Source organism: Mustela erminea, chromosome 19 (genome assembly GCF_009829155.1).
Source record: "Mustela erminea isolate mMusErm1 chromosome 19, mMusErm1.Pri, whole genome shotgun sequence".
In the NCBI taxonomy this organism is placed as follows: domain Eukaryota; kingdom Metazoa; phylum Chordata; class Mammalia; order Carnivora; family Mustelidae; genus Mustela; species Mustela erminea.
In genome coordinates this window covers 57,362,685-57,388,547 of record NC_045632.1, presented here as the reverse complement: position 1 = coordinate 57,388,547, position 25,863 = coordinate 57,362,685, and the positions used below count along the sequence as shown (strand labels likewise).

The 25,863-nt window shown below is 61.2% G+C and overlaps 1 protein-coding gene and 1 long non-coding RNA gene across 11 annotated transcripts in view; one reads left to right on the top strand and one right to left on the bottom strand.

Annotated features, from left to right (window-relative positions):
• GSE1 (Gse1 coiled-coil protein) overlaps positions 1 to 25,863 on the bottom strand; it is a 386,663-nt gene that overhangs the window by 161,491 nt on the left and 199,309 nt on the right. The gene's annotated exons all lie outside the window — the stretch shown is intronic.
• On the top strand, positions 8,666 to 22,564 carry LOC116580238. Of its 6 annotated transcripts, none has more exons than XR_004281566.1 (3): positions 8,666 to 8,906; positions 12,778 to 12,863; positions 18,105 to 22,564. It is a non-coding gene; the product is annotated as an uncharacterized LOC116580238 (long non-coding RNA). The 6 variants fall into 6 exon arrangements; XR_004281562.1 differs by lacking the exon at positions 8,666 to 8,906 and adding an exon at positions 10,141 to 10,242 and having other exon boundaries at positions 11,850 to 12,863; XR_004281565.1 differs by lacking the exon at positions 8,666 to 8,906 and adding an exon at positions 10,969 to 11,954.

Genomic DNA, 25,863 nt, shown 5'->3' with positions numbered 1-25,863 from the left:
AAATATGACCATGTGGAGGCGCCAGGTGGGTCTCAAATCCAGCACTGAGCCGTCCTCAATCGGGAGGAGAAGGCCACATGAAGATGGGGCAGAGAAAGGGGGTCCCAAGCCAAGGCAGGCCAGCAGCTGCCAGGGCTGTAAGGGAGAAGGGAGGCTTCTTCCCAGGAGCCCCTGAAAGGGAGCACAGCCCTTCTGGTTCTGGGACTTCTGTCTGGTCTCCAGAATGGCCAGAGAATCAATGTCACTGAAGCCCGGCGTTTGTGATCCTGCTATAGCAGCCCCGGGACGCTCATCACCTCCCGTTTCTCACCCCGGCCTACCGTGGTCCCCATAGCTCTGTACCCTGAGGCAGCTCTCATTTTGGCAGCGCCGCGCCTTCATACTAACGTCTGTGGCTTCCAAGTACTCTAGCCCGCTCTCCTGCAAAGTGGTGGGGCGGGGTGAGGCCCGGGGCAGGGGGTGGCAGACAGCTCAGAGCCCCCGGGGGGCAGGCAGAGCTGCCTTTGCCTCAGTTCCTGGCCAGATGCTCCCCAAAGTCGCCTCGCCTGGCCTGTGCAACGGCCCCTGGCTTTGGAAACGTCACCCTTCGCGGTCAGGTCCCTGCTCCGGAGAGGAGCCCACACATTTCCTGGCCGGATATATTCTCAGAAGCTTCTCTCTCCCTTTCCAGCCCAGTGTGGCTCCCTGGCCACCCCCCGAACTACATAGTACTCGGACTGCCTCTCCTGTCTTGTGCCTCACCCCTCCCCACCCAGTGTGGGTGGCCCCCTGGGGAGGCAGGCATCCCAAGAGGGTGACCTTCCTTTCTCTTCCCCTGTTTGGCCTCTCCCCAAAGAATCCCGGGGAAATACAACACTGTCCGGGTGCGTGACGGAGACCAACATCCTCTGTTCCCCTTGGAAGGTCGGGGGTCAGGCTCCTGGGGCTGACATGGCGAATTTCCCCACGCAGGGAACTCAACACACAGCCACCGAGGCTCCCCCAGTTCTGGGGGCCAGAAGCCCGCCATCAAGGTCCACGCTCCCTCTGAAGGCTCTGGGAGAGGATCCTTCCCGCCTCTTCCAGCTCCCGCTGGAGCCGCCACCGCTGGCCTTCCTCGCTCGTGGACGCACCCCTGCGGTCTCTGCCCGTGGTCACATCCCACCTGAACATCACTGTGTGTGTGACACCAGTCCTTGGGTTACGGCCTGTCATTACCCAATGGGACCTCATCTTAACCCTATGACATCTGTAAAGGCACATGAACAGGTAGCAGGCGTTTGGACGTGAATGGGTCTTTTGGGGGGACAAAATTCAACCCCCAAGGGGTGGGGACCAAACACCAGGTGAGAGGCCCGGCCCTTGGCAGCTGCCTGGGACTGAATCCTGGTGGCTGAGCCCGTCCCAGGGGGAGGAAGTGTCTGGACCCGTGGCCCCACCACCAAGTTCTGTAAACACAGCAGGAAGCCTTAGGGAGGCCCCCAACCCGGGACTCATGTTCCGGCTCCATAAAATGGGTTTGCTGAAATCCCACCTCTTTAGATGGGCATGGGGAGCGTCGGCAACAGAGGGCGTCCGCCGGTGCCTTCTCTCGGGGGTGAACCAGGGTCTTCGATTCCAGGTCAAAGCCATTCCCTGGACAGAACCTACCCGCCCACCCGCAGGCTGCCTGGAGCCCATCCCCTACGGTTCCCTTCACCGAAGCACTGCTGTGTTGCTGTGTGGGTTCAACGGTGTCCCCCAAAGTGCACGACGTCCTCCTGCAACCTCCGAAGGGGGCCTCCTTCACCCGTGCGAGTCTTGGCGGGTGTGACCGAGATACGATGAGGTCATACGGGGTTAGAGTGGCCCCACGCACAAGAACGTGTCCTTCCAGGGTGAGGGACTTTGAACACAACAGCAGAGGAGGACTCACCCACACACATACACACAGGGAGGAGGCCGGAGGCAGAGGCAGAAGGACGCGGCCACAAGCCAAGGGACGCCTGGAGTTCCCCGGAGCCTCCAGGGGGCGGGTGGCCGTGGGGGACACCTTGATTCGGAACTCTGGCCTCTGGAGCTGGGAGACAACAATTTTCTGTGGTTTTAAGTCCTCAGTTTGAGATGATTTTTTACGGCAGCTCCAGGGGACTCATCCCTGTACCTCAAGCTACCGCCGGGGGACCCCGGGTAACGTCTAGAAACATATCTGGAAGTCACAACGGCGGGCTGTGACAGGCGTACAGTGGGTCGAGGCCAAAGAAGCTGCCGATGTCCTGGGACTCACAGAAAGCCCGTAACAAGAAAGCACCCAGCCCAAAACACCAGCAGAGCCCAGCTGCTTTAACAGGTAACCAGCCCCAGGCGCTGGGTGGCTCAGTGCGTTCGGCGTCCGACCCTGGACCTCAGCTCAGGTCTCCATCTCCGGCTCCTGAGTTCAAGCCCCACACTGGGCTCCACGTTGAGCGTGGAGCCTAGGTTAAAAAAAAAAAAAAGTAACCACTCCTTTGAATGTTAAGTGATGGAGGAAACAAACTTTCCAACCTGGAGCTGCATATCCAAGACATCTCCGGGGAATGCCCGAGGGACTGGCACGTGGTATGGGTCAGGAATGCCGCCTCCGCTGGGCAGACCCGTGCCCCCAGCAGGCTCTGATGGGGGCCTTGCTCCTGGCCAGAAACATCGGGAACCCACCCTCTCTGTTCAGATCAGCTGGTGGGGGGGGGGCGTCCCTGCAAGAGGGTCTATGAAGTGAGGGGGCCGGGCGAAGAAAGCCCAGGAGGGCGGGTGAGGACCAGCCGGCGTGGCCCAGGGAGGGAGGGGCCCCCCCGGCTGCAGGCCACCAGCAGGAGCCCCGTGCAGCCCCCTCCCTCCCGCTGCCCCTGCTCCCCCCAGCATCAAGCTTCACTGGGCTTGTGTGTCTGCCAGATGGCCACGCGCTGTGTGTCAGGAGATAATCGCTATTAAAAATTCACTGGGTTTTATTTTATCTTTTTTTTTTTTTTTTTTTTTTTAAGGTTCCGTTTGGGCTCTCTGCTCCCTCCTGCAGAAGCTTCCACACCGCTACCCATTACACCACTTTAATTGTCTCTAATTAAAAGAAACATTGACTGGGTCACTGGGGTTTTCTCCACTTGGGTGGCTGGAGGGGGCAAGGCTGCTCCCCCCAGGACAGCTCCACGGCTGGGGCCCCCTGGCAGCTTAGCCACCACCAGCAGCAGAGTGAGGCCCCGCAGCACCTCCCCAGGGCAGTACCTGGTCCTCCCCGACCCTGTTCCCCCACCCTGTCCCCCCACCGCTCCCCTCCCGACAGACCCGGCATAATTGCTTTTCTGCCCCAAGGGGCTTCAGCGACACAGGCTGTGCGTCACCGCGCGAGTGCTGAGTTTCCCATCCCAACAAGAGGCACCAAGGAAAAATCCAGAGACAAAGAGGTCAAACACAGTGTCTGGAAGATCCCAGGACACAGTGGCCAGGTTTGGTCACATCCCACATGGCCACGTCACCTGGCAAAGACTCGGATTCCAGCCCTGCCCCTGCTCGCCTGGGGCCTCAGACAGGCCCTGACCTGCTCTGGGCCTCAGCTGGGCCTCAGTTTCCCTGTCTGCCCAGTGGCGGATGAGGTTCGTCGGATGGCCGCCGAGCACTCCAGCCTGCGGGGCTGAAGATGCAGGGCTGTCAGGAAAGGCAAGGGAGGCAGCTGCCCCGCTGGCCTCACAGGCCCTTGCAAGCCCGCTGGACTCGTTCCAGCACGTTCTGGGAGCTGGGAACACAGCGGCGAGCAGACCAGCTGGCTCAGGTTGCCGGCCTCCCAGGAGGGGGCGAAACGGATAAATAACCACACAATATGGACGGGGCTCCTGCTGGGTGGACCTCAGCTCCCAAAAGCCACGTGCCTCACCCGAGAGGGAGGCCAACGCGGGGGGCGGCAGGGCAGGGACGGGGGACGACGACCTGGGGACAGAGGGAGCAGCAGCGTCTCGGGCCGGGGATGACTGAGAGAGACAATCCTCCGCACCGTGCCCCCCCATCAGAGACGATGGTGAGAACAGGGTCCCAGGGCACCCCACGACCTGGCCAGAGTCTCCGACAGGAAAGGCCCAGGTGCCCGTCTCCACCGCGTCTCCAGCCTCTGGGGTCACTTACCTCCCACAGTGACAAGTGACGGCGAAGGGGTCTAGTGGGGCCAGGGCCGGCCTTGGAGCACTCGAGTCAGACTGGGGAGGCCTTGCTGTCACAGCAGCTTGTGTCTCCCGCCTGAGATGGGGACCCGAGACAGGGACGTCACAGCCTCCTGGGTCCCTGAAGCCAGGGCCGTCTGTACACTCAGCCACCCCACAATCCTGGGGGGCTCAGTCTGTGACGAGTACTGGAAGGTATTCCCAACCATTTCGTATTTTTAAGATATAGAAAAGGAAGGGAATGAGAATATATGTGTGTCCTGGGGCTGCAGTAAAAATAACCACAAACTTGGCGGCTTAAAACAACAGAATTTACTCTCCCACTTCTGGAGGCCAGAAGTCTGAGATCCAGGTGTGGGCAGGACGGTGCTCCCGCCAGAAGCTCTGGGGAGGGGAGATCCTTCCCACCCCTTATAGCCCCTGTGGCTCCAGGCCCTTGTCCGTAGCCCTGTCCCCACCTGGCCTCCTCCCTGTCCGCTTTCTTATAAGGACACCGGTCACGGGACTTCAGGCCACCCTGACCCAGAATGATCCCATCTTGATCTTCACTGCGTATTTCCAAATAAGGTGCCATCCTGGGGTTCTGGGTAGACGTGACTTTCGGGGGACACTATTCCCCCAGTAATGATCACCAACAAGGTCACCGCCCCCCCGTGCTGGCATTACTGCATTTCCTTCCAGAGCTCAGACTCTCAGACATCAAGAGACAAGACGGCCAGCCTTGCCAACTTCTGTTGTCAGTGACCCCTGGCGGGGGGACGCACAGCAGCCCTCCCTGTCCCAGGGCTCCCCGAGGTGAGAGGACCCCTGAGGCCGGGGTCCTCACCTGCCCTCCCAATCGGAGTCAGTCACTGAGCCCCAGGAAGCAAGGACCCAAGAGGCTGGGCCTGCCCTTCCTTGCCCACAGTCAGTGAGACAGACGCCCAAGAAGCCAAGTGCTTGCCCGAGGGCACACATTCACTTCCAGATTCTTCCCTGCTGCACCAGGTCCATCTCCCCATGCTTGTGGCACAAGGATCCCTTGTGCATACACATCAGAGACCCCCCGGGTGAGAGGGAGCCCACCAGGAGAGCCTGTCACCGGTTTCCGGGCGGGGGTGGAGCGGTGGCACCCAGAAGGCCGGGGACTTGGGCAAAAAGGGCGAGAGTGCACTCGAAAGGCTCAGAGTCACTAAGAACAAGGGGATGGGCCAAGAGAGAATCCGAACACGGAGCCGGTGGGCATCCAACCCCAGCCCCTTCCACGCCCATCTCCCAGGCCCCCATGTCCCTTAAGGTGCTAAGAATTTCTCTGGGACCCACGTTCGAGGAGCACTAACATTTACTAGGTTCTCTCCAAATCCCGAGTACCATTTCCACCCGTCAACCGCGTAGCCCAACAGCCCTAGGAGCTACGAGGGGGTTCTGAGACATGTCTGCAAATTCTGTGACCCTCTTTCCATCTGGAGCTGGAATCTGTCCCTTCCCCTTGAACCTGGGTGGACTCTGGTGGCGGCCCCCAGAAGAGAAGGTAGCAGAAGCTACCATGTAGCTCTGAGGCTGCATGAGCAAAGGCGGGGAATCCCAGCAGCTTCCCCGCGTCTGCAACCGCACGCCGCGCCCAGGTTCACGGGCGAACTCCGCGCAGGTTGTCGCTTCAAGCAAGGGGTCGGGATGGTCTCTGGCGTACCCACGGCTACCGGTGACATGATGCTGCTTTACGATCTCCTGTCATTGATGGAAGAAACAGACACAGAGTCTGAGTCTTACTCAAAGGCACACAGCCAATAAGGCAGATCCAGGAACCGAATCTTAGTCGTTGGGCTCCAGACTGGCCCTCCTGCCTGGTAGGCCAGGTGAGGCAGAGCCTCAGGGGCCACAGGCTAATGACCAAGGGTCTGGCCTTCCCAGGTGGTGGCTGCAACCTCAGCTGAGCCCTGGACCGACGGGAGAAGCACGGGGTTCAGACAGGCCCTGCCAGCCCCACGGGGGTGCCCCAGGACTCTGCTTTAGGAACAACCCCAAAACCAAGGCCACATCCTGCCTTCCCCAGCTCTCACTCCAACACGCAAGGACAGAGCCCCCAGGGGCCCAGCCCCTTGCAGACTGGCAGGGAGCTGGGGGACCCCAAGCTGGCTTTGGGGGCGATCCACCCCACACTCTCTCAACAATGGACCACGGGGCCTAAGTGGCATTCCCCAGAGCTGTCTGGATGCGAGCCTTCCCTCTGGGCTCCGAGGAGGTGTCCCCAGAGAACCCGCATGGACGTCGGACATCACTCCAGCATTTGTCAAGGCCAAGCGCATGGCATGAACACAGAGGGAGTGACAGGCCTGCCACAAAACGGTCGCCCTCTGTTCACTCAATAAGCCTTTATGGGACAACCACGCACACTCCACACCTTGGCGGGGGGGCTCTGAGGACAGAACGGAAAGGATCTTTCCTTGGGAAACCACTGCCTGGGAGAAGAAAGAAAACGGGCACAAAGCTCTGCAGCCCCAGAGGGAAAAGTACGGCTGTGAGCACAGAGGCGGCAGGAGGGATGGCTTAAGGCTAGGCGGACACCGGAAGGCTTCTCAGAGGAGGTGGCATTCAAGGTGGCCTTAAGGTACAGGAGACTATGGGAGGAGGGGAGAAGGGCGTTCCAGGCAGAAGACAAAGGAATACCAGCTGACCTTTATTAACCGGACAGCCCGCAGCTGCTATTAACTGGCCTGGCAGGTTTGGTTCTGGGAGGGCAAACCACACCCCTACTATAGGGGAGATTACAACACAGAGAGGTTAGGTCACCTGCCCGAAGTCATACAGCAAGGCCCTCCAGGGTCTGGCATGCAGCCCTTCTGCTATGTGCCTCCCCGGTGGCCAAGCCGCAGCAAGGACAGACACAGAGCTCAGCTGGCTGGGGACAGACTCTGAAGGCAGGCAGGGGGCAGGCCACAGAGCAGCCCTCACTCGGCCCCCAACAGAGGCTGCCCACTTGCTACAGACCAGGAGACTGATCTGTCCGGCCAGGGGCGTGGTCCTGCCGTGGGACGGCCTGGCCTCCATCATCTCTCCCCTTACCACCTCACAAGCTGTGTGACCCTGAGTAGTGAGTTGAACCTCTCTGAGCCTCCTTTCCCTCAGCTGCAAAAGCAAGAAGACACAAAGGCAGTGCATGTTTCCTGAAGCTACCGTGTGGCCAGGCGCCAGGAAAGGGTGGTTTCTGCGCATGCCCAGCCTGAGGTCCGTGAGGGGCTGTTCTGAGATCCCGGGGGTCATCCCGGACAGGCTCCTTCCGCCAGCCCTGTCCTCACTGCTCCGTAGCCGGGGTTCTCGAGAACAGGGCGGGGGTGGGGCAAGGGGGCCCTTGCAACTCCCAAGAGGCTGGCTTGACACTGGCGTGTGGGGAAGCCTGGGATCGGCCCACTGCCCCCTGGAGGCCAACGCGCCAGGCAGCTGGCCCTAGGGACACTGGGCGCCTTTGACCTGGCCAAGGGCACACAGCTGGTCAGGGGCCTGCCGGGTCTCCTGAGGTCCCAAGACCCCGGGAGGAAGGGCCAGCAGAGTGGAGAGCTGTTCAGACACTAAGAGGGAGTCTGGTAGCCTCATTTCACAGAGAGGAAAAGGGGCCTCGGCCACCTTGGTCGGAGCTGCTGCCCCGCCCCGCCTCCCCCCCAGGGGAGCACTGGAAACCACCTAAGCCGACATCTGATGGACGGGGATTTGTTTTAAGCTCTTTCTACCCACTGGACTATAATCACCAACTGTTCACGACCTCTCCACAAGCAATTCCTGCCCCCCTCTGAGTTTTCAAAAGGCAAAAAAGCTTTAAAAGCTGCAGTTCAAACAGGCGAAGAGGCCCACTGGAGGAGATGCAGGGCTGGAAGGAGGAGGGGCGGGGAGCCCCCCACCCCCCGCTGTGTGGCCGGGGGCTGGGGTGAGAGGAGGGGCCCCCTGGGGCCAGGTAGTTTCCACAGGCCACCGCCCTCCCCTCCCACTGGCCCACCTGGGAGAGGCGGCCATCAGGGGAGGCACCTGGAGGTCGAGATGCCCCACCTGTCACAGGCGCGGAGAGCTGAGCGATGCCATCATCCCACCCGCTGTCACCCTACCCGAAGCAACCTCAGTAACCCGAGTTCCTGTCCACAGCCACGTCACCCTGCTTCACCTGCCTCTCCAGCCACCAAACTGGGGGCTGGGGCTGCCGGCCCAATGCCACCTTCCCACCGTGGGCCTGTAGGGGTGCCCCCTGGGCCTCCGAGTCGTGCTCGGAGGACTCCCCGACATTTGTGACCCTCCTGCGGCCTCACTAGCACACTAGCCATCAGGGGTCACAGCCCTGCCCACTGGGATGGGCCGAGAGGGCACAGGGTGACCCTACTGCAGCTTGGGAAGGGGGCAAGTTGTGCCAAAACAGAACTGAAGCCACACAGCCCTCTCCTGGTCCCCACCTGTGTGCAAGTAAAGAGGGGGAGACCCCCCCCACACATTGTGCTTCCAGATCTGGATTCCCCTAGGCACAAAGGGGCCCAGCCAGGGCTGACAGGAGGAAGCCCAGCTTGCTAACTAGCGTGATAAGGCAGGCCCCTGGACAGCCCTAAGGCTGGTGCAGGCCTGCGGATCTCGCCTGGACAAAATCTGGGGATTCTCCACGCTTCTCATGCCCCAGACCCTGGACCTGCCAGATCGGCAGGCAGATGGGGCTTTTCTACTTTAAAAAAATAAATCGATTGGCTTCTTTTCCGAGTTGACAGGATGAGGAGGCGGCGGGAGGCATCCCTGGGGAGCACGTGCATGAACCTGGAGGTAATCCGGGGTCGCAGGGCCAGGCGGGGTGGGCGGTGCGCCCCAGAAAGTTCCACCCCGGACCCTCCCCCTGTCCCTCCCCGCGGGCGGCAAGCCCAGCACTTACTGAGGTTCTGAAGCAGGTTCGACCAGGTCTTCATGCCGAGCATGGTGTCGGGGGACTCTAGGAGGGGCTTCCCGGCATAGCGGCCGGCGTGGGCGCGCGGGGGGGGGGGGTCACCGAGCTGCGGGGGGAGCCCGAGCGCGCCGTGCGCTCCTCCTGCCCGCTGCGCGCCGGGGGCTCCAAACCCGGGAGGTGCCAAGGGGATCAGCGGGTCACAGGACAGCCCGGGATGTCCCCAGAAGGGAGCAGGGAACTGGGGGGGGGCGGGTGGAGCCCCGGGACTCCTGGGGGGGGTCAGAAGCAGCGGGGGGCGTCCGTCAGCCTCGCGCGCCCCGTGCGCCCACGTCTGCCTGCTGCAGGGACCCGGGGGAGGTGCCGTGGCGCCCGGGGGGCCAGAACAGCTGGTCACGCGGCCCCCGGGAGCGCCCCGCGCCCTCTCGCCCGCGCCCCCGCCGGAGGCTTCACGCACCACCAGCCGTGGCTGCGCGGCCGCCTCGCAGCCACCATTTTATTCCCTTCCCGCTCGGCCGGGGCCGCGCGCCTCCTCCCCGCCACCTCCCGCGCGCCGCGGCGCCCCCGTCGTCCTCCCCCTCCCGGCGGCCCCGCCCGCTCCCCGGGCAGCCCCCGCTCCCCTGCACTTGATAACGCGCTTGTCAAGACTGCTGAGTTGTTCCTGACCTCTCCCCCGCCGCTGCTAATTAAGGCTCCGCCGTGACAGTTCAAGTGCCGAGCATCAAGTTTGCAGAACCAAAGCCTCTAATTGGGGCCGCTTTTCATTTCTCCATCCCGCGGGCTGGGGCTCCCCAGACCTGGGCACTGGCGCATTTTCCTTTTGTATTTTTCATCAGTGAGGAGGAGGGGGTGGGGGGACGGGCACCGGGAGAGGAGGGCAGGCACACAACCAAAAGGCTAGGGGTGGGGGGCCCTCCTCCCGTCAGCCGGCCGCCGCAGGACACCCCCCTCTGGACCCACGCGACACCTCTCCTGACCCAGGGTCTCTGAGCTCCCCGACTTAGGGCTGCAAGGAGTCCCAGATCTACCCGCAGGAGGCGACTGCAGGGGCAGCCCCTGCCCCCCTCCCCCGTCCCCCCTCTCCCCGCTCCAACGCGGGGTGTGGCCGGGAGAGGCGGCCCCTGCGCGCTGGGGTGGGGGTGCCAGGAGCCCTAGGTGCCCACCACCCCGCGGAGCGCTCGGCGGAAGGCGGCCTTGCCACGCCCCCTCCCCGACGGAGAGGTGTGTTCCTTGACGCCCCAGCTCCCTCCCCGGGGCTGCCGGCCTTTCCTTTCCAGATAAGTGCTGGCGAGCATCGGAGCTCTTAGTGACTCTTCAAGCTGCCTTTCTCCTCCAACGCCTACTAAATCAAGCCGGCGCTGAGAGCCACCGGCTGGGAGGAGGGAGGAGGGCGCGCTGCCGGCAGGCTCTCCGGGGCCGGCAGAGGGGTGGGGGTGGGGGGCTGGGATAAAGTCACAGGGGAGGGGAAGGTGGGGGAGGCCAGCAGCAGGCCCAGACCCCAGGATCGGAGAAGAGAGAGGGGAGGACAGCCGGGAGGGAGCCCCGCGGGAGGCACTGGAGGGCCTGGCGAGGCTCTAGCCGGGGCCTTTCTGCTCAGAATCCTGGAGCCTCCCTCCCCAAGGGGCTCCCGGAAACGCGCTCGGCGGTTCCCACACTTGCCTGAGCCTCACCATTCCAGGTGATTCTAATTAAACTGGGAGGCATTACTTGGAGCCGGCACCCAGGTGATTCTATGACTCAAGTTTGAGAAACAGTCTACCCCAGGGGGTCTCAAACGCTGCTGCATATTAGAACCACCTGGGGCAATTTTACCCCCCCAAACCCCCCTTTTGTCTGGGCCTCACCCAGACCAATGACATCAACCTCTGGGCGCGGACCCAGGCATCATTAAAGTGCCCAGGGGATTCCCGAATGCAGCCGGGGTAAAGAGCCATTGTTCTAGTGAGCGGTTCTCAGTTGGGGGCGGAGGGGGGTCCCCACCAGGGTACATTTGGCAAGGTCTACTGACTTCAGTGGTTGTCACAAATGGGGGGGGCAGCCCACGGAAGGAATCGTCAGCCCCCAAAATCTGCAGGGCCCAGATGTAGGAACCTGGGCCACGCCAGTCCCAAGAGCAGGAAAAAGGCCCTTGGAAGCGCTCTCCCAAGAAAGCCCCGCGCAGCACCGCCCTCAAGCAGCCTCCCAGTGGGTCCCTGGCTCTCCCTCCCACCCTGGAGCCCCTCCTCCCCAGGAGGCTGGCATCAAGCTGGGCTGGAAATCTCCTAAGGGCCGGCCCTGGGCAAGCCCCGCCCATCTGTCAGCAGACCCGACCCCTTACCTGCTTGCCGCCCACTCGAACCCACCCTCCAGCGGACTCTCCCCACCACCGCTATTTCCTCAGCTCATTTCCCATCACAGTCCCAGGTTCTGGAATGTTCCTTGGCTTGTGGCCATCTTCTGAAAGTTCAGGGCTGCAGGACCACGACTGTGCATGTGTCCCACCTCTCAGGGCTCCACAGGGGACATTCCTGACTCTTCACAAGTCAGGTTACCCATCCTCTGCTTGCTTGCTTTTTGAAACTAAACGCTGGCCTTTAGCTACCTGCACTGCTTTTGATCAAACAGTTGTTCAGCAAATTAGCCAACAACTCGCTTTCCGGTGTAGTCTGGTGTCCCTCCCTTGTGTGTGGGTGTCTGTGGGATGGTGGTTCCCCTCTCTGCCAGACTTGCCAATCAGCTGGAGAGTTTGAGAAGTACCGGGCGGGGCCCCACTGCCAACAGAGACATCCGAGTCTCTGGGGACGGGGCCCAACCGTCAGTGTTTCTACCACACTGTTTCTGGATTTCAGGTGGTTCTAACGTGCAGCCAAGACTGAGAGGAGCCCCTGTAAACATTAGGGACACACACTGTCCCCCACCAGCCCGGCTGACCTTGAACACACTTGGGTTTTCAGGTGACACTGGCTGTAGGGAAGTATCTTTCTTATCTGGTGCTGGGACATGGGCTGGGTGCAGCCTGTGTCTCCCTAAAGGTCAGGCAGAACTCCCGGCAGCCAGGACAGCACCCACCACCACCACGGCCACCCTCGCCTTGTTGCTGGCAAGAGAGGCGCCCTGGCTTATCCCCAGAGCATCCATGGGGAAAGCTGGCCAGGAACTGGGAGAAGGTACATCCTGTGGGAGGTCCTGGAAGCCCCTTTCCTTCATCCCACTGGGAAGAGATCATGGGAACTGTGGGGGCTGGTGCCTGGTGGGAACTCTTCAAGAAGCTCCTGGGAGGAGACAGGAGTGTAGGCTCCAACTGCACCATTAGCTCACTGTGTGAGCTTGGGCAAAGTGCCCTCCTCTGTAGAGGACGGTAAACATTTCCTCAGCTGTGCATATGGCCAAGTATATAACACATGGGCAAAGGGACCAACCCAGGCAGTGGAAATGAGTATGCTGCTCTCCCTGGGGGAAAGGACTCCTGCGTGGTACTAGATTTGTGCTCTGAGCCCCTAGCAGCCAAATGGGGGTGGTGATGATGGAACTCAGTGGGAGCCCAGGGAGTAGTGTGGCCAAGCACAGTTGTCCATGTTGTTCACTGCATAAGAGCCCTTAGATGAAACGGCACATGGGAGCTGAAACTCAGCCCTTACCCTGCTCATCAACATTCACCTTAGCACGTGTTATGTCTGCTTAGAGGAGACATGTACCTGTGTGGGCTGGTCATGGTGCTGCTGGAAAGGCCTGCTGCTTCCCAAATCCTGACCGCCTTTTTCCAAATCCCTTTCCTAGGAACAGTCTTCCCACCCTCTCTGAGAGCACAGACTGGAAAGACGGCCACCCAGGAAGGACACAGGCTCTGAAAACCATGCGAAGGGGTAAATGATGGGACATCCACCTGTTCTGGGTACAGGTATAATCAGAACAAAAGAGGGCACAAGGCAGTGTTCAGGGTGGGCATGGCTAACACCCTGCATACACTCTGCCTGCCTCCTGCCTTGGCCCCCACGCCATGTTCAGGGTGAACGAGTGCAGGCCTCACCAGAAACCACCAACCGGAGGCGCATGGATGGCTCAGTCATTAAGCGTCTGCCTTGGGCTCAGGTCCTGATCCCAGGATTCTGGGATCAGGCCCCACATCGGGCTCCCTGCTCAGCTGTAAGCCTGTTTCTCCTTCTCTGCCTCCCTCTCCCTCACTGTCTCTCTCTCTGTCAAATAAATAAAATCTTTTTAAAAAAAGAAAGAAAGAAAGCACCAATCGAGGAGACGGGGTGAGGTCACTCACAGCAGAACCCCGGAAGCCTCTGGAACCCCCCAGGCCTGAGGACTAAAACGACCCAGGCAAACCTGAGCACCGCCCGGCTTGGAGACACAACACGGTGCAGGGATATCCTCTGCCCTGGGAGAGCACGAGGCTGTGTCCACTTGGCCTCCAGAACCGGGCCAGGCACGCAGTGAGCTCGGCAGAAATGTCAGTCGCTCTTCTGTTGTTCTTGGGCGGTCTGAGGTCATAGTCTCTGCGCTCACATCAGCTCCCTCTGCCCTGTCTGTCCATCTGCCAGGCCGTGCTGAAGCCAGACACCTGGGGCTGAGTGGACTCACCCTCGGTCTCATTCCTGGGGCGTGTGGCCCTCGCTGCTCCGCTGGCGGGGAGCTCCTAGTACAGCGCCTTTCCGTGCCTTGATCCTGCTGCCACACGCCAAGAGCTTAGGACTCCCAGGTCCTGGCTGTTGACACATTTCATAGGCGTGAGAGACAGATCAGACAGAGGAGAAGCCACGATGACCTGTTTCTTCTTCCCAAGTCAGAGCTGGCCTCCCCCTGGGGCTGTCAGATTCCTGGGATGGGTGGCCAGGCCCACAGGGGAGGGCCTTGGGCTCAGATCCTTCCCCAGGATTCCATGAGCCCAGAAAGAGGAGGCAGCCACAGGCTTTCACGTGGGAAGAGACCTCTTGGGGCGGGCTGGCCTGGGCCTGCTTCTGGGTTCAGGATGGAGATTCACACTCTCCTCCTCCTGCGCCCTTGTCGGGCCCACTCTGGGGGCCTGACCTTTTCCAGATAAGCCCCACAGGGCCTCTAACCACTTTCTCCTCTCCCCACCCTATCTGCCTGCTGGCCGTAGGATCCCAGCAGCCCTGGGGCCGACCAGCTGCGCTTTCTGAGGGACGGCAAAGAGTAGGGGACGTAGGCGCCTGCTGGCTCATCTCCTCAGCCATCCCGGGCTGGCAGCAAGCCTAGGACACCAACTTCTGAGGCTCGTTTACCGGAAGATGTCTTAGGGCCCAACCGGCAGTTGCTCCAACTGCAGAAGCCCCGGTCAGCTTTTCTGGGTGCCACGTCACCTCTGGGAGGGGCTCCTTGTGATTCAGCAGGAACAGGCCTGTTTCTGTCCTCATGTGGTATATGGTGGAGTGGCAGTCTCCCTTTCTTTTTTTTTTTTTTTATTTATTTGTCAGACAGAGATCACAAGTAGGCAGAGAGGCCTGCAGAGAGAGAGGAAGGGAAGCAGGCTCCCCGCTGAGCAGAGAGCCTGACGTGGCGCTGGATCCTGAGCCGAAGGCAGAGGCTTCAACCCACTGAGCCACCCAGGCCCCTCCCTTTTTTTTTTTTTTTTTAAGATTTATTTATTTTTGAATGGAAGAGAGAGAGCACAAGCCAAGGGAGGGGCAGAGGGAGAGAGAATCCTGGAGGAGACTCTGAGCTGAGCCCAATGAGGGGCTCTCAACCCCAGGACCCTGAGATCTTGATCAGAGCTGAAATCAAGAGTGGGCTGCTAACAACTGAGCCCCCACAAACACCCCCCCCAGCAAAATCTTTTTTTAAGAGTATTTTTTTTAAAGATTTTATTTATTTACTTGACAGCCAAAGATCACAAGTAGGCAGAGAGGCAGGCAGAGAGGAGGAAGCAGGCTCCCCGCCGAGCAGAGAGCCCGATGTGGGGCTCGATCCCAGGACCCTGGGATCATGACCAGAGCCGAAGGCAGAGGCTTTAACCCACTGAGCCACCCAGGTGCCCCAGCAAAATCTTTTGAAAGCACAGCTTGCCCGTGGTCTCTCCTAAAGGGGGATCCAGGCCTGCTTCTCCTATCCAGGGCCCCCATGCTCACCAGCTGCACCATTCCCTACCTGTGGATGCTGGACTAGTCTTCTTACACACCACTTGGCTTCCATGAGTCCTTACACACACGTGCACACACACAATCAGGCAGGAGAAGACCAGCCTTTCCTCCATGGCACTGTGAAATGGGTGGCTATACGCGGCTGGGAGTGTGGCCACCAGGAATGTGGAAATTCTAGAGCCCAGTGGGAAGCAGAGAGTGGCACGGATGGCTGGGCCCCACCTCCGAGCCCTTTGTCTCGGAATCCCTCCCTTCTGACCCCACCTCCCCTGGGCCTGCTCCCCCAGCTCTGAAGCCGGACTGCGAGTGTGCTGGCCCCGTGTACTGCCCGTAGTATCACGGAACGGGCACGCAGCGCCCGGCAGTACACCACCTGCCCTCTGGGGACCCTCCTCTAGGCCACCACTGTGTTCATTCAGGGAGATGCCCAGCTCCTCTGGACCAGGCCAGGGGGAGGGGCCATGGCAGGAGGGCAAGCAGGCACCCAGGTTCAAATCCAGCCCAGGTAAATCATTAGCTCCTCTCGGCGTTGGGTTCCTCCTCTGGAAGACAGGAACACCACCAGCACCTTCTCCCAGGATTACGGTGGGGGTGAGCCACGTTCATGTGTGTTTGGGAATGACTCTCAAAGAGTCAAGGCCTGACTCTAGGGGGGCCTTGGGAGGGAAGGGCGTTGCAGCCCAGGCTGGGGACGGGGGATAGGACTCAGCGGTGAGCTGCCCAGGAGGGTGTCCAGGCTTCAGATGGGGGTTCCTGGGGCTGCCTTGAGCGTTCTGAGGAGCAAGACAGCTTTGGAGAGGGGCACTGAGCAGGTGGGGCCGGCACTGGCCTTCCTTGGTCACACGTGCATCTGGGAGGGCTTTCCAGACTGGGGTGGAATGCGACCTTCCCCTGCAGATGGGGAAACTGAGGCTGGGAGGGCAAAGCGCATGGGCGGGGTCACTCCCAGGAAAGGGGAGGGCCGCCCCTTACCCAGCCTCCTGGGCTCTGGACCTCAGACTAGGCACTGAGCCCGGCCTTGGGGGCTGCCTCCTGGGCTGAGGGACACAGGACCACCCCAGCCCTCAGCAGCATCTGATGTCACCCCTGGGTCACCACCTGATGGGACCTGCCCCACCCCCACCCACGGACTTCCCCCTAATTAAGGGGGTCCAGCCCTCAGCAAGCAGCCCCAGGGCCCCTACCATCGCATGCATGGCTGGTGCTGGGCTGCCCTGTGGCCTCTCTGTTCCCGATGAACCACACTTCTCAAACACCTGTCGCACCCAGCGCCCAGCCTTCTAGAGTGTACCCGATCACATGGAGCCCCGCACAGCCTCCAACAAGGCGCGGTGGGAAAGGGGGCGCCGAGGGCTTGGCCAGCTGGCCCGGGACCCCCTGGCCCCAGAGCGGCTCCCTTCACAACCCCATCAGCTGTGCCGACACAAAAATCCAGACGCCTTACCCAGCGTGGGAACAGGAAGTGTGCTTTGGGGTTGGTAACCCACTATCCCCTGTTTAACAGAGGAGATCTGTGCCTCATCCAAGGGCCTGTGCTGGGGTCTGTGTCTGTGCCGGTCTGCCCAGGACGGAGCCGCCAGGGACGGGGCACCTCTTGGGTGGGGAGCACATAGGCCGGGGGGGAGGGGGTCACCCCTGCCAAAACACACTCCCAGGGCAGGCAAGCTCCCCGGCCCAGACTCTTGGTGCTCCCAGGGAGGGGGTGGAGGAAAGAGCAGTCCCCAAGCCCCTAGGCAGGGACCCCCCTCTGAGCAGGACGTCTGGCAGAAAGGAGGTGCTCAATCAATGTTTGTTAACACAGTAAACGGGGAGAGAAAACGCCAACAGCCTGCCTAGAAAAGACACCCAGAGTCCCGCCCACCAGATGTTTTTCTCTGGCAATGTCTCCACTGAGGGTCCCTGGGCTTGGATCCTTCTCCAGGATTCTGGGAGCTGTAAGGGGGAGACAACTGAGACAACCACAAGCTCTCGCGTGGGAACAGACTGTGCCCATAGGAGCCGGGGGAGTCCAAAGAGGAAGGCAGCCCCAGATCTGGGATTCTAGAAGGATCCCTGTGCTCTAGGCCAGGGGCTGTCAGTCACACTCACCTGGGGGAGCTGTGAAAGATCCCAGGGGCCTGGCAACAGTCCCAGATCGGCTGCTCTGAAGCCTCGCACGAGAGGGCCTGGCGGCAGCCTCCTCAACATCTTGTGGCGATGCCCTCCTGAGCCTTGAGGCCAGGGCTGGGAGCTCTGGAGGCAGGGGAGAGGTGGGTGGCCGGAGCAGGAACACGCAGGGCCCGGCCAGGCTCACCACCCCGGCCCCTCTCGCGTGTCCCCGCTCGTGAAAGTTGGGGAAATAAAGCAACCGCCACACGGCAGGGCCGTCAAGCTCCACCAAATTAGGGATGTCGAGTCAGACAGCTTGACTCTCAAGACATCATCAGTTTAATTGCGAGGCCTTGTCGCGGGCCGGGGTGGCGAACTGCTCCCGCACTCCCATCCGTTTTATTAAGTTCCAATTACATGCGCTGGCCGCGAGTCTCCAGCAGGGACAAAGAGGCAGCTTCAGCCACGGTTGGACCCAGTGCCAGGAGAGGCCGGTCGTGGGGGACAGACACCCCTGGCTCAGGGCACACGGGGCCCCGGGCTCTCCGGGTACCAGAAGTGGGGAGGGGGCTGGCAGGAAAGGGCCCATTCCACGGCCTCTCCCGCGGCGCGGCACGCGGGGAGGAGGCTGGCGCCGTGAACCTGGGTACCATCTGTCGGAGGGGTGGGAGGAACAAATGCCACAGACGTTCTAGGAGGCCTGTGGGCTGCTGCTGTGGACGGAACACTTGTGACCCTGCACATCACCCTGTTGAACTCTCGGTGGCCCCTGGTGCCACACAGTGTGGAGATGGGGCCTTGGGGAGGGGAGTCGGCTGGATGAGGTCATGGGGGTGGGGCCCCCTAGGGGATCGGTGTCCTTATGGACAGAGGGAGGGAGACACAAGTCACAGGCAGACCCCCTGCCTGCAGGCACGAACTGGACCATCACCGGGGCTCGTCTGCCCGGGGCCTTGATCCCGCCTCCTGGCCTCCCCACCTCTGCAAGCATCTGTGCCCGGGCCTGCCCGGTTTGTGGCCTTCCGTCACATCAGCCCGAGTGGTGAAGGGGCCGAAAGAAAATGCCCTCATGTCCGCCGATGGGCAGCAAAGGGACTAGCCCGTGGCTGTGCGCCCACACCACGGGCCACCACAGACCACCCCTCAGCCCGCGGGACACTCCCAGCAGCTGGGGGTGTGTGTGTGTGGCAGTCTCAGCAACAAGGGACGCAGCTGCGGAAGTCCTTCTACCCAATGCTTCTGACTACATGACATACTCCATGACATACTGGCAAAGCTATGGGGACCGAAAACAGAGCTGTGCTTCTAGGAACGGGGAAGAGTGGGGACAGGGGAGTGGCAGCAAGGGAACAGGACAGAACTGTGTCATCATCAGATCTGGCAAGGGACTCTTCTCACCCAAGCCCTGCATTTCACGGGAAGCAGGATCAGCGGGGTCAAGCCGTGGTGCTCAGGTCACACAGGGAGGCAGAGCCAGGCCCAGAGCTCCCATCCGCAAGCACCCTGGGGCTGCGTCCGCAGAGGAGCCGTGCTTGCCGAGCGACTCTCCGCTGGGCAGAACACAGGGCAGTTGGGCGTTCTGAGCTTTGCTCCGGAGGAGCTGGGAGGTGTCGCGCTCACTCCCACTGCTGTCAACGCTTACTGTGTGGGCTTTACAGAAACCGACTTCTCAGGGGACCCTGTGCCAAGGGTGGCGTGGCAGGGCCTAGATCTGGAAGCCAGGCCTCTTCCGGCCCTGGGCCCAAGCTCTCCCGGCCACCCCCGGCTTTGTTGTTCCAGGCCCTTCCAGGCCCAGCAGCATCCAGAAACGTCGGTTACGGTTACGCCACAACAGCTGCCTGGCGCCCCCTGAATGCCTCAGATGTGGTCCGCGGCGGGAGCCCCGAGCCAACATGCTGCCACTAGGTGAATCGGGCCTGCCATTAGAGTCACAAAGACCAATTAAAACGAGAGGAAAAACAGCCTCCCCATCTCCCAGAGCACCCGGCCAGCTGCTCCCACTCCTACCTCGCCGGCCCCACGAGGCTGCTCCGGGCGTGGTTTCCAGCCTGCTCCCTCCGCACCCGGGCCACCTGCCCCTGACAGCGTCAATATTGATGCCCCCCCCCCCCCGCCAGGCGCCCGCTTTGGGGGGGGGGCAAGGAGCGGGGGAAGGGCACCGGGAGACGCGAACAGCTCCCAGATTTTCGACTCCATTGCTGCGAGGAGAGATGAGAAATTGCCTTTCTGACCTAAAACCGGAGTTCACAGCTGCACTTCATTACGGGCTCCTCCAGGCGGCCCTGGGAGAGACGCGGCTCGGGAAGGGCTCACCTGTTAGCAGCAGCTGTGCCTGCCTCTCGCACGAGCACGTTGGTGGTTTCCTGCCCTGGGCGGCACGGGGCAGGCTGCCAGCGGTGCCCCCAAAGCCCCCCTCCCCCTCCAGTTTGCACGAGCTCCGCGGTGAAGGGAGAAAGAGGCACCAGATCAGCGAGCAGGAGGGGGAGGAAACGGCCGCAGGTCTGGGTCGCACGCTCTTTAGAAGGCACCAGAAGGCAAGGGGTGCATGTTCCCTCTGGGGTCCCACCTCATTTCTCCGGTCTCATGCACCCATCGCTGGGCAAACATGAGCACGGCGGGCACCTAGAGCATCTCTGGGTATACAGTAAGTGCTCAGTAAGTGCTCTCTTCCTTCCTCCCGTGCTGCTGGCCTCTCTGTGCTTCTGAGATGCCACCGTGCAGCATCTGACAGTCACGGAAAGGGCACAGGCTCCAGAGGACCAGGGGCTCTCTACCCCGGCTGCACATGAGAATCCCATCTGTGGAGCTTGCGGAAAGACCCAGAAGCTCGCTGCAGGACCCCTGAGGTCGAGCCCAGGTACGTTTCCAAAACTCCCGAAAGCACGGTGGGGCTGAGACGCTCAGACTTGAATCATTCTGACCTGAATTTTGACGTCTGAACATCCCTTTCTAAAGAAGGCCGCGGCCAAGGCAGGAGCAAAGGAGCCCAGAGCCGGCTGCGGAAGGAGCGCCAGGCTTCCGAGCCAGCCTCTCCAACCATGGAGCGGCCCTGGCCTTGCCTGCCAGCTGAGCTCCTCCCTCTGCCGCGAGGACTTGCACTCAGGTCCCCAGCGCTGGGACGTGCCGGCCTCAGGGTACTGGGCTCTGCTCCCCAAGTCTGCCCCAGCGGGAGAGAGCACGTCAGCCTGGCCGTGAGAAGAGGTGTGACAGCACGCAAGTCCCTTTTCTGGAACTTTGCTGACCATGCTGAGTGCAGACCGTTTCTGAGCTGTACCGGGGAAGCTGCGTCCCCTCCCCCTCCTCCACGGTCGGGCCTCACACCTAAAGTCCTGTCTCACTGCATCTCATGTGTACTGGCGAGCTCCTTAGGGTCGGGGCGGGGGGGGGGGGGACAGCATGGCAAGCCACTCTTTGCCGTTTGCACTATCTACAAGACGCTGTAAAAGCTCGAAGCCCCACAGAGCTTCAGCTGCCTCCTCGGGGAAGCAGGAGGACAGCCAAAACCCTGGGCTCACCGTGAAGCTGAAATGGGGAAACAGGCACTGGGGGCAGCTGGTGGACCCCAAGCACCCCCGCGTGCTGTCCTGAGTCTTGCACACCAGTGCAGCTGGTTCCCGCAGCAGCCCATTTTCTGGATTGGAAAGCCAAGGTCTGTAGAAGCTGCTTGCCCAAGGTCAAGGAGTGACCTGAACTCTGAACTCGTGAGCCCGCACTCTTGGCCACTACACGCTCATGGGGGCCTCGTTCCGGTGGCTTCTCTCACCCCACACTCTCCTGCCACAGACCCTGGTGTGGCCAGGCTGCGGGGGGTGAAGGAAGAGTCTTCTGGGGGAACAGGGCACTCCCAGGACCCTGGGCCACCGAGGGGATGGAGGGAACTGCACATGGCCACCGGTGTGCTCCACTGACGTCTGAGCTCAGAGCAGGCAAGGTGAGCCTGCCTTGCTTTTGTGAGGACAGAGAGAGGCCAAGGACGTGGGGTCCCAGAGAGAGGCAGAGTTGAGGACCCAGGGTGAGCAGCCCACGCAGGGCCAGGCCCTGGGAGTGGCCAACTCATGTTGGGCTGGAAACAGAGGCCCAGTCTGGGGCACACGGAGCACCTGATGCTTCAGGGAGGCTCCGGAAGGGGCTGCTGGCGGAAGGAAGAGGGTGCGCTAGAGCAAGCTGGATGTCAGCAGAGAGAAAGGTCAGGTGGGCCCAGCAGAGGCCCAGGAGGGGGAGAAGCAGGACGGGCCTGGCAGCCCTCCAGGGGGCACAGGCGAGGACACCCAGGCTCGGAGAGGTGAGCTGCCGCGCACAGCGTCCCCGTCACCCCTCCCCTCTGTCTTGTCCACATGTCTCCCAGGCTGAACTTCAGGCCACCAAGGCGGGGCACGCCATAGGTGGTGGGCCGTCTGTGGAGGCGCCCTGCCCTGGGCCTAGCCCCCCCAACCACCGCTGCTCTTCTCACTCTTGCCCCCGCGGCCCTAGCACCTGAGCGACGAAATGAAGAACCACCGCCAAGGCCACCAGCCACCATGTACGTGCGCCTGCTGGGCGCCGGCTGTCAGCCCCAGAGCTTAAAGCAGCCCGTGTCCCTGGAACCTTTCAACAGCGCCTCGAGGGAAGGTCTGATATCATCCCCTTTTGACAGCTGGGGAAACTGAGGCACAGAGCATGGCAACCGCTGCCCAGGGTCTCACAGTTGGCCAGAGCCTCCACCCCGGGAGTGGTGGGTTGAAGACAGGGTGCTGGCTTCCTGGGAGAGTCGGGGTCCTTCTTGGGGGGAGCCTCCTCTCCCCTGAGCTGACCCCAAGCAGCTCCCCGCGGCAGGATGCCAGGGCCAGGCGAGGCTCTCTGGAAGCGGCGCCCCTCGCGATAGTGCTGTGACGGTGGCACAGACGCCAGCAGCTGATATTTACATAACGCGCACCGTATGCACGCCAGGCGCTCTTCCAAACGCTACGCACACAGCCATTCCTCGCAGAACCTCCCAAGCCCGCCCGCTGAGCGCCAGTATTTGCCCATTTCACAGATGGGGCTCTCGCAGCACAGAGAGGTTCGCGGGCCCGCCGGAGACACACAGCCATCAGAGGTCAGCGCTGGGAGGGGAACCCGCGGGCCTGACCCCGGGGAAGCTGGGAGAGGGGCCCCCCAGTCCCGGAGAAACCCCACAGGGTGGGGGTAGCGTGGTGGGGGTAGCTGTCCAGGCCTCCAGGGCGGGGGCGGGGTGGGGTGGGGGGAGCGCTCCCTCCTGCCAGGAGGGGACCGCTGCTGGCGCGCTCCCCGCGAGGCCAGGCCTTGCAAGGGAAGCAGAAATCTGTCGTTAACATGGTGCCAAACCCAAAGTGGCTGCTCCCAAACGGCAATCCAATAAAAGCGAGACTTGTCTATTTATCATCCTCGGGGCTTTTTATCGCGGTGCAGATGGCTGCTACCTTCGGAAGGCTCAGCCGCTCGCTGCCAGCCGCCCGCCACGCAAAGCTTAGCTCAACAGAATCTGGGCCTGCACCTGTGCCGGGCCGTGAGCCTCGGCCACCCGGGCACGTGGGGTCCTCCATGCCCCTCCTGCCCAGGACCCGCGCTCTGCACCGGCCACCCCCCAACCACGTCCGCAGGTAGTGGGAGCCCCCTGCGCCGGGCTAGCAGCCAGGCTGGCCCTGCCTGGTGTGGACCCCCTAACAATGTGGAGGAGGCAGGTGCTCCCCGAAGAGAAGAGAAAGCAGCAAGGAGCCCCCGCGGGGAGCAGAAGGGGTGGCCGAGGACCATGGGTGAACACTCGGCACCCCGTGCCTGGTGCTAGGCAGCTCAGAATAAGGCGGGGGCCCTGTGGGCACCACCGGCGATGGGGATGGAGGGGAGAGGAAGCCTGGGCAGATCGAGGGCCGGGTATGCAGTAAAGCCACCCAGCGAGCAGCCCCCCGGGGCACGCACGTAGTTGGGGGGAGCCCGCGGAATCACAAGCTGTCCCGACCTCACCATACTGACCAATGGCCGGGCCTTCTGAGCGGAGGTTCTAGAAAGAAAGCAGACAGGAGGGGCACAGGTGGGACCTGGGTGTGGGGGGGTAGCCTTGAATCCATCTGAGCCTCCATTCCTACACCAGAACTGTGGAGGCTGGGGTGGGGGCGGGACGGGGGAGGCCTCCCCCACCTGGCTGGACAGGAGCTCAGGCCTGGTGCCAGGTCCCCTTCCCTCCCTCCCAGCTGCCACACAGGGACGTCCAGAGAAGGCAGCTCTTCCATCAACACAGAGCCCTAGCTGTAGCGTGTGTGCATGTGTGAACGCACACACGTCTCTGCGTGTGCACGTGCCTGTGCACACCTGTCTGCATGTGCGTACACGTCTGTGCACATGCGTGTGTGCACGGGTTGGAGGATTAGCTCCCCAACCCCAACCCACCAGCCTGCAGACGTCCAGGAGACATGGGGGACCGGGGCCCTGTGAGCCATGACCTTTGCCCTTTGGGTTAGAGAACCCCCGCCAGAACATCCCCGGACTCCTCCAGCCCAGGTTTGCTGGCTGTTCCGGGTGTTTGCTCTCCAAATAAGCCAAACCCAGCAGCTGTAAAAACGAATAGCCTTCTGCATCATGGGCCTAAGGGATCCAGCTGGCCGAGGGGCTGCTGATCTGAAAAAGGCAGCGAGCACCTTCCAGATGTTTCTCTGGTCTCCCCTCCAGGGCTCAGGCAATCCCAGACCAAGTCCTTTTCAGCTCCGTGGACGTATGCCCCTCCCCTTGCCTAGAGAACCCCTCCCAGTCCCCCAGACCCTGCCTGTCCCTTTTCGGGGGAGGAGCTCTGAGCCTCCTAAGGGTTTATTTCTGGTTGCTACATTGTATGCCAGCCATGATCACCTCCTCAGCAGGAGAGGAAACCAAAGCTCAGAGAGGTAGGGGAACCCAGGGCAAGGTCACCCAGCATGACACTTTCCCTTTCCCACTGGCTCTCAGTCTTCCAGACACAAGGGCTACCCCTGCCCCAGCCTCTCCTGTGGTGAGGAAAGCTGTGGGGCCTCGAGGGTAGCCTGGTCCAACTCCCTTGTGCCGGCTTAGACTACAAACCCCAACCTCATCGCTCAGTGCCTTCGCTTCTAGGTTTTTCTCTTTGTCATTACACTTAAGTTTCTGCCCATAATAATGCGTAGCACACAAGAAAGGTTCCCTGGGGCCAGATGCAGATCTAAGTACTTTACCTAATATTTCCTTGGTCAGTCCTCCCACAAGACCAGGAGGAAGGAAGGAGTGGCGATCTTTATTTCACAGACAAGGAAGCAGCAGAGAGAGGTGAGGACACTGGTCCCAGGTCACACAGCTGGAATCAGGACTGGAACTGGGAATCAAGTGCCCCCGGCCACGGCTACCCACCCCCTGCAACCTTCCCAGGGTGGAGGGGAACAGGCAATATCAAGCCACTTGGTCCCCTCAGAGTTCAAGGTGACCTGGCCTTGGTCCCCAGCGACGGAAGCTGCACCTTCTCCCCCCCACCCCCAAAACAGACGTCCCATCTTCTCAGTGGGCAGGGTGGCCACCCTGAGGGCCGCCCCCCAGCCTGTGGTAGGCAGCAGCACACTGAGAAGAGAATGGGGGTACACAGGACTGAAGAGTGTCCCCCCCAGTTCCATCCACATGGAAGCCCAGAACGGGACTTTGCTTAGAAACAGGGTCTTTACACATGTATCCGTTCAGGAGTGTCGAGATGCGATCACCCTGGTTTTAGGATGAGCCCTGATCCAATGACTGGTACCCTCAGGACAGGAGAGGACAGAAAGACATAGACACCCGCCGGGAGAGGCCTCGTGAGAACAAAGGCAGAAGTATGGTGCCGCCACAAACCGGGGGACACCCGGAGCCACCAGAAGCTGGGACACAGAAGGACCCTCCCTAGATGCTGAGAAGAAACCAACCCTGCCGACCCCGTGGTTTTGTGACTTCAGGCCTCCAGAGCCCAATGACGACACAGAGGAGATTTCTTATGTTAAGCAGCACGTTTGTGATAACATGTTACAGCAGCATGGGGATACTCCGGCGGGGGACTGTCAGGGTGGCCACTGCCCAAAGTGGGGGCAGAGCACTGCAGGGTCCACACCCTACCGGACAGGCCTCCAGACGGGGACCCCCCTCCCTGGGGTGCCCTCTGGGTTCAAGGCAGGTATGAAATCTGGGGAACAGATATGTCACACCCCTCTCCTGACTAGGAAATCCTAGACGAATCCTTGGCACCAGAGGCTGCACACCACCAGCCTCTGTTTACCTCTGCAGTTGGGTTCAGCTTCCTGCTTCCTGACTCACAAGCCACTCTGAACTGACTAATGAGTCCATCACAATGTCCGTCATGCATTCCATGCAACAAACGCCTACTGACCAGCTACAAAACACCTGCCCTCTGCCAGGTGCTGGGGAAACCCCAGGAAATATCATAAAAGTTCGGCCCATACAGCATTGATGCTGAGAACGGGGAAGCCAGGACGGTGAACAAGCAGACCATCAAGGAATACCATTTTGGCAACCAAAGACTCTAGGGGAAACGAAAGCTGGAAGGGGTGTTTTAGGAGGGTGGTTAGCAAAGGCCTCTGGGGGGAGGTTATATTTGAACTGAGGCCTTAAAACAAGGGCGGTACCAAGCCCTGCCAGTTATCAGGCAGAACAGAGTACCAGGCTAGTAGAAGAGCAAGTGCAAAGGCCCTGCGGCAGA